The sequence below is a fragment of the Scyliorhinus canicula genome, unplaced genomic scaffold (assembly GCF_902713615.1).
Source record: "Scyliorhinus canicula unplaced genomic scaffold, sScyCan1.1, whole genome shotgun sequence".
NCBI classification, from domain to species: Eukaryota; Metazoa; Chordata; class Chondrichthyes; order Carcharhiniformes; family Scyliorhinidae; genus Scyliorhinus; species Scyliorhinus canicula.
Window position 1 is genome coordinate 68,515 of NW_024055491.1, and position 7,321 is coordinate 75,835.

The 7,321-nt window shown below is 45.2% G+C and overlaps 1 long non-coding RNA gene across 1 annotated transcript; it reads right to left on the reverse strand.

Moving 5' to 3' along the window:
• Nucleotides 1-1,915: 1,915 nt before the first annotated feature.
• On the reverse strand, nucleotides 1,916-6,974 carry LOC119960207. Its single transcript, XR_005459339.1, has 3 exons — nucleotides 6,766-6,974; nucleotides 5,111-5,226; nucleotides 1,916-2,524 (listed from the first exon to the last, which is right to left on the reverse strand). It is a non-coding gene; the product is annotated as an uncharacterized LOC119960207 (long non-coding RNA).
• Between the last annotated feature and the right edge of the window lie 347 nt (nucleotides 6,975-7,321).

Genomic DNA, 7,321 nt, shown 5'->3' on the forward strand with positions numbered 1-7,321 from the left:
CAACATACCATTTGCCTTCTTTACTGCCTGCTGTACCTGAGCACTTACTTTCAGCGTTTGATACACGAGGACACCAAAGTCTCGCTGAGTATCCACCTCTCCCAATTTACACCCATTCAACAAATAATTTGCTTTCCTGTTTTTGCGACCAAAGCTGAAACCGCACATTTATCCACATTATACTGCACCTGCCATGTATATACCCACTCAGCCTGTCCAAATCCTGCTGAAGCGTCTCTCCTCACAGTTCACCCTCCCACCCAACTCTGCATCATTTATTTACTGTGTTATGGATACCAGACCAGACCCCAATTTATATTAGGAATCCGGACGAGACTCCAACGTTTTTCAATTTATAAAACTGTGAGGAAAAGATATTTCACCCCACGAGTGATTCCACTGACTAACAGCGATCTTTTATATTAAAACAAACGTTATTATTAACACAGTACCAACTACACTGACATCACAGAGAATAGCTGCAATTAACAGGTAACCTATTCTTAATTACTACCCGAGAGCTTCTTATTCTCCAATTAATCAAAGCCACTTGGAAATAAAGTTAGCAAACACAGGGATCTTTGCTGTCCTCTGTGTAGAGTTGCTTTCAGTAGAAGTGAGAGACCTTTCAGCTATCTGTCTTTGACTCATTAGTTACATTTTGCTACCCCGCTAACTGTCTTATTGCCATTTTAATAAGGCTAAACACAACTCCTCAATTATCTTAAACCCCAGTGAACCTTTCTATAAACTAGATTTAATTCGCCCAATTTAGGAAAACAATTAAATGGTTAGATTCAATGATTATCCCATTTTTACAAAATTTTAATTGCATCTTTTGCAAGCATACCATCTGCCTGTATGTTAGATTTAGATTTATTGTCACATGTGCAGAGATAGTGAAAACTATTGTTCTGCATACAATCCAGGCAGATCGTTCCATGCGTGAAATAACATAGGACATACGATAAATACACAATGTAAATGCATAGACATAGATATTGGGTGATGCAGAGTATAGTGATATTGTAAATGTAGATTTTCAAAAATATTTCTGCAATATATATAAAATTGAATGTATAAAAATTTCCTACATTCATCAGAACTTTCCAGGATAAAATTAATGCATTTCATCTGCTTCTGTGGATCATTTCAGTAGAAATGTGCCCTCGCTCAGAGATTCAGCCGACAGAAATTAAAATTGGGACACTGGCCAGTGCAACGGAAAGAAACCTCCCCCGACCCTCCCACTTCACCCACTGTCAGAATGAACGTGGGTCAGTCCTGGATGTGATTAACAGCAGCAACAGCAGAATCCAACCCCTGTAATGACTTGTGAACTCGCTGGTGTTTCTGCAGGTGGGCTGTACTTCTGAATCCGTTCCCACACATGGAGCAGATAAACGGCTTCTCATCAGTGTGAAGTCGCTGGTGTGTTAACAAGTTGGATGAATTAACAAATCTCTTCCCACACACAGAGCAGGTGAACGGCCTCTCCCCAGTGTGTACTCGCTGGTGTGTCTGCAGGTTGGTTAACTGAGTGAACCCTTTCCCACACACTGAGCAGGTGAACGGCTTCTCCCCAGTGTGAACTCGCTGGTGTCTCTGCAGGTGGATTGAATCAACAAATCTGTTTCCACAAATGGAACAAGTAAATGGCTTCTCCCCAGTGTGAATTCGCTGGTGTCTGCTCAGGCTGGATGGATCTCCAAATCCCTTCCGACACACGGAGCAGGTGAATGGTCTCTCCCCAGAGTGAACTCGCTGGTGTCTCAGCAGGCTGGACAACTGAGTGAATCCCTTCCCACAGTCAGAACAGGTGTATGGCCTCTCCCCAGTGTGAACTCGGGAGTGTGTGTGCAGGTTGGATGAATCGCCGAATCCCTTCCCACACACGGAGCAGATAAACGGCATCTCCCGAGTGTGAATTCGCTGGTGCCTCAGCAGGCTGCATAACTGAGCGAATCCCTTCCCACAGTCAGAACAGGTGAACGGCCTCGCCCCAGTGTGAATTCGGGAGTGTATGAGCAGTTTGGATGAATCTCCGAATCCCTTCCCACACACAGAGCAGATAAACGGCATCTCAGTGTGATGTCACCAGTGTGTAAGCAGAATGAATGAATGGACGAATCCTTTCCCACGCAGCGAGCAGGTATATGGTCTCTCCCAGTGTGAACTTGCTGGTGTTTGCGTAGACTGGATGAAGTAGTAACTCCCTTCCTCCACAGAGCAGGTGAACAGTGTGACCCCGCTGTGACCTCACTGGTGTGTCAGCAGGTTGGATGAAGCAGTAAATCCTTTCCCACACTGAGAGCAGGTGAACGGTCTCTTGTGTGAGTGAGTCGATGAGTTTCCAGCTCAGATGGGGAAGTGAATCCATTCCCACAATCCCTACGGTTTCCCCCTGGTGCGGGAGTCTCGGTGCTTTTCCAGTCACACTGATGGTAAAATGGCCGACGCCGTCAGATCTCAATGTGAAGTTTGGTTTGAGATTTCTGGCTGCAAATACTCGCCGTTGAATATCCTGTTAAAGGAGTTTACAAATATCATCACTGTCAGTACAGCTCAAAAATTCAGAACAGACAATTCTAGTTACTTTCACACACAAACATACACACACACTATCTCTCTCTCCCTCCATTCTCACTCTGCTGTATCTAAGATACACACTGCCTATTCTCCAGAAGGTGCTAATTCCCGCTGATCGACAGATCAACACTCAGCGTTTCCTGTTCTCGACCAAGAGATCTTATATCCTCAGAAATAAGAGGAGAAGGCCATTCAGCCCATCAAACCTGCTTTTCTATTTAATAAGATCATGGCTGATCGGATTGTGACCTGAACTTCATTTTCTTCCTGTCACCCGTAACCCTCGACTCCCTTTTTGATCAAAACTCTAACTGGGCCTTGTATATATTTAACGATGCAGCCTCCACTGCTCTCTGGGGAAGAGAATTGCAAAGACTAACCCCCCTCTGAGGGAAGACATTTCCCCTCATCTCCATCAGAAATGGGGACCCTTTATTTTGACAATCTGCCCACTCGCTCCTGAATCCCCCATGAGGGGAAACATCCTCTCTTCATCTCCCCTATCATGTTACCTCAGAATCTTTTTTGTTTCAATATGATCACCTCGAAACTCCAATGAGTCCAGGCCCAACCTTTCCTCACAACACAACACCTTCATCCCAGGAATCAGCCCAATGATCCTTCTCTGAACTGCTCCCAATGCAAGAATCACCCTCCTTAGTGAAGGAGATTAAAAGTGTGCACCGTACTCCAGGTACTGTGATCTGATAGTCATTACAGAGACACGGCTGCAAGATGACAAAGGCTGGGACCTGAATATTCACAGCTGCGTGACTTTTCAGAAGGACAGGAAACTGGGAATATGCGGAGGGGCAGCTCTGTTAATTAAGGATGACATTATTACAATAGAGAGAGATGACCTTAGTTCTGGAGATCACGATGTACAATCACATTGGGTAACGATAGAAAATGATAAAGGTAGGAAGTCACTGTGGGAGTAGTTTCTAGGCACCCCCTAACAATAACCACACTGTAGGACGGAGAATACAGGAAGAAATAAGGGCTTGTGAGAAAAGTACTGCAATAATCATGTGATTTTTATCCACATATAGATTGTGGAAATCAGATTGGCAAAGGTAGCCAGGCAGATGAGCTCATTTGTTTTTTTAAATTTAGAGTACCCAGTTCATTTTTTCCAATTGAGGGGCAATTTAGTGTGGCCAATCCACCTATCCTGCACATCTTTGTGTTGTGGTGGTGAAACCCACACAAACATAGGGAAAATGTGCAAACTCCACACAGACAGGGAGCCAGGGCTGAGATCGAACCCAGGTCCTCAGTGCCGTGAAACAGCAGTGTTAACCACTGCAACACCGTGTTTCCCTGCAGATGAGCACATAGAGAGTGTTTTGGGGGCAGTTTCTTAAGAACAGCTGGCCACAGAGCAAACTATTATAGATCACCCAATCACTGAATTGTTAGGGTGCAGAAGGCCCATTGTGTCTGCACCGGATCTCCAAATGAGGATGATGACTTGGTGCCGTTCCCCGTACCTCCCTTGACAACTTCACATCTGAAATTATTGCTCAATACTGGGTTACAAAGTCCTCGGGGTTAAACCCAGCAGCTTCTCCTGCATCTCCATTCCAGCCAAACTGATACAACAAACCAAAGGGAATTGGACAAGACCTTGGAAAGAAAAAAACACTGCAAGGAAGTGAAGAAAGGGCAGGGGAGTGGGATGAGGCAGCATAGTTATGGTGGGCCGAATGGCCTCCATCTGCATTGTAATCATTCAATGATTCTGTGAAAAAGGACTGTAACTGGAGGCCAGATACTAACCTCCACAAACAACACCCCCCCCCCAACACAAATCAGTTCTTAATTGGTCTATCTCTGCTTCTAGACTCGCTTCTGTGAGAAACGTCTGCAACAAAATAATAGCAAAATACTGGTTGCTGAAAATCTGAAATAAAAATATTCTGAAATGAAAATACTCAACATGTCAGTGAGTAACTGTGGCAAGAGAAACAGATTTAACATCTCAGGGTGACAGAATCAATAAACATAAGAACAAGGAGCAGGAGTCGCCATTCAGCCCCTCAATCCTGCTCCACCATTTAATAAGGTCGTGGCTGGTCTGATAGTAATCTCAAATCTTCAATTACACGGAATAAATATGGTGCAGAATTTGATGGTTAATATTAGCTGATGAACAGAAGAGAAATGATCTCTAGTGCAGGAAAAACAATTCCTGACCATGGGAAGATAAAGATGGTAAATCAGCAGCACATAGCCAAGCGATGGGCAGCAGTGAAATCTTCATTGAGACACATTGGAAGAAATAACAATAAAATACCAAACATGGTTAAAATAAATCCACTATTAGAGGCAGAAAACGTTAAACAATGGCAGAGAGGTGATGAGGGAGGGCAGAGCTGAAACAGAGCAATGGGTGAACATGGATTCAGATCCACAATAAAGGAGACAAACCTGCCCCAGAGCCCTGAAACCAGAGCACAGATAACAAAGCACAATGCTAAAAACTTTAAATTATAGATGAATGCTCGATAATACTCACCTCTGGAACAATTTCACTGTTTTCAAATTTCAAACCACCTGCTGGAGCTGCAGCTGGAAAGATATCAGAAGCACTGGAATCAGAGAAAATTCTCAGTCTTCAAACCTTCTCACTCCCTGCAAAAGAAGATTACAAGAGTCATGTGTCAATTGTGGTTAGAAATGAAGAGAAACATTTTAACTTAAATTCGAGATTGCTGTGTGTAAATCCTCCCCTTCTAACTCCCTCTGAAAGGAGTTTTCAAAGTCCGGATATAAATTCATAACATCCTCTCTGGTTTCCTGGTGCAGGATTACAGAATATGGGATACACTGACATTGGAAGCAGTTCAGACAAGATTCACTCAGCTGATACCTGGTATGAAGGGTTTTATGGGGGAAAGTTGGACGGGGTCTCTATAACTGATTGGAGTTAGATGAATGAAAGGTAGTTTTGAAGATTCTGAGGGTGCTTGACAGGGTAACTGCTTAAATGATTTTTCTTCACAGGAAATCTCAATCTGCAGGGACAGTTTAAAAATAAGAGTCTCAGACAGAGATGTGGCGAAATTGTGATTCAGAGAGCCGGCAGAATTCTCTCCCTCTGAGAGATTTCTACCTACAACTGAGTCAAAGGTTAGGGAGCCGGTTTGTCCAAGTGGCCTCTTCCTGCTCCTAATTAGAAACATAGAATCCCTATGAAATGAAATGAAAATGGCTTATTGTCACGAGTAGGCTTCAATGAAGTTACTGTGAAAAGCCCCTAGTCGCCACATTCCGGCGCCTGTCCGGGGAGGCTGGTACAGGAATCGAACCGTGCTGCTGGCCTGCTTGGTCTGCTTTAAAAGCCAGCGATTTAGCTGAGTGAGCTAAACCAGCCCCAATGGTGGAGAATGTGGCCATTCAGCCCATCATGTCTGCATGAACCATCTGAAAGCACCCTATCTAGGCCCACTTCCCCCAATGTCGATAATCCCACCTAATCTTTGGACAAATTAAGGGGCAATTTTAGCATGGCCGAGGCACCCAACCTGCACATCTTAGGGCAGTGGGAGGAAGCTGGAGCACCCGGAGGAAACCCACGCAGACACAGGGAGAATGTGCAAACTCCACTCAGACAGTCGCCCGAGGTCAGAAACAAACCTGGGTCCCTGGCGCTGAGGCCTCAGTGCTCGGATGGTATGGTGGTACAGTGGTTAGCACTGCTGCCTCACAGTGCCAGCAACCCAGGTTCAATTCCAGTCACTGTCTGTGGGGAGTTTGCAAGTTCTCCCGGTGTCTGCATGGTTTTCCTCCAGTTTTCTCCCACAGTCCAAAGAAGTGAGGGTTTGGTGGATTGGCCATGATAAACTGCTCCTTAGTGTGCATGGATGTGCAGGTTCGATTATGGGGTTGCAGAGATAGCGCGTGATTGATGGGTGAGTGTATCTGTAGAGTTTTCTTTAGAAGGGTCTGTGCAGACTCAATGGACCGCATGGACTCCATATGCACTGTACAGATTCTACAATCTTATTCTTCTGTGATTCGGATGGCCGCACATGCGCTCTGCGATGTCGAGGTGTCGGTCAACCCGGCCCCCTGTCAATTCAGGAATCCAACATTTTCTCTCCTGGTCACCTGAACACTGACCTACTTACCGTTGCGTCACAAAGATGGCCGCGCATGCGCTCTGCTCACCTCTGAACTAAGATGGCGGCCTTGGAATTGGGCCTGATCCCAGGGAAAAGCTCCACAGCTGCAAACGCGGGAACTTCAGGGTCTTATGCCGGTCCTAGGGCATACACCGGCTGTTTATAAAGTTTCTGCACCCTCCGCATCCCGACTCCCGCTTAATTCCTCCTTCCGCCCCACCGACTCTCACCCACGGAACAATCCATTACCGCACTCGAAGGTCTCCGAGCAATATGAAACCGCGCATGCTCCCGATAAAGCCCAGAGCTGCGTCGGCGCACTGGGCCCCTGTGCAGTGAATAGGGCACATTCACAACCGCGGTGAATCATGGGTAATGAATGCACCATTGAAACGTCAAATAGATAATACAAAATAACTCTGTTCAGATAGCTCAGCTTCTGAAAAAAATCATATTCATTTCTCCTATCACGGTGCCTACTGACGAACTGATTGACTATTTGGCCGTTGCCTGTAAGTGATCAGCTCCATTCAGTGTATTCTAAAGTTCACCTTTATATGAAGCTGCTCTTTCAACATGTTCCATAGTTTAACAGGCTTGTT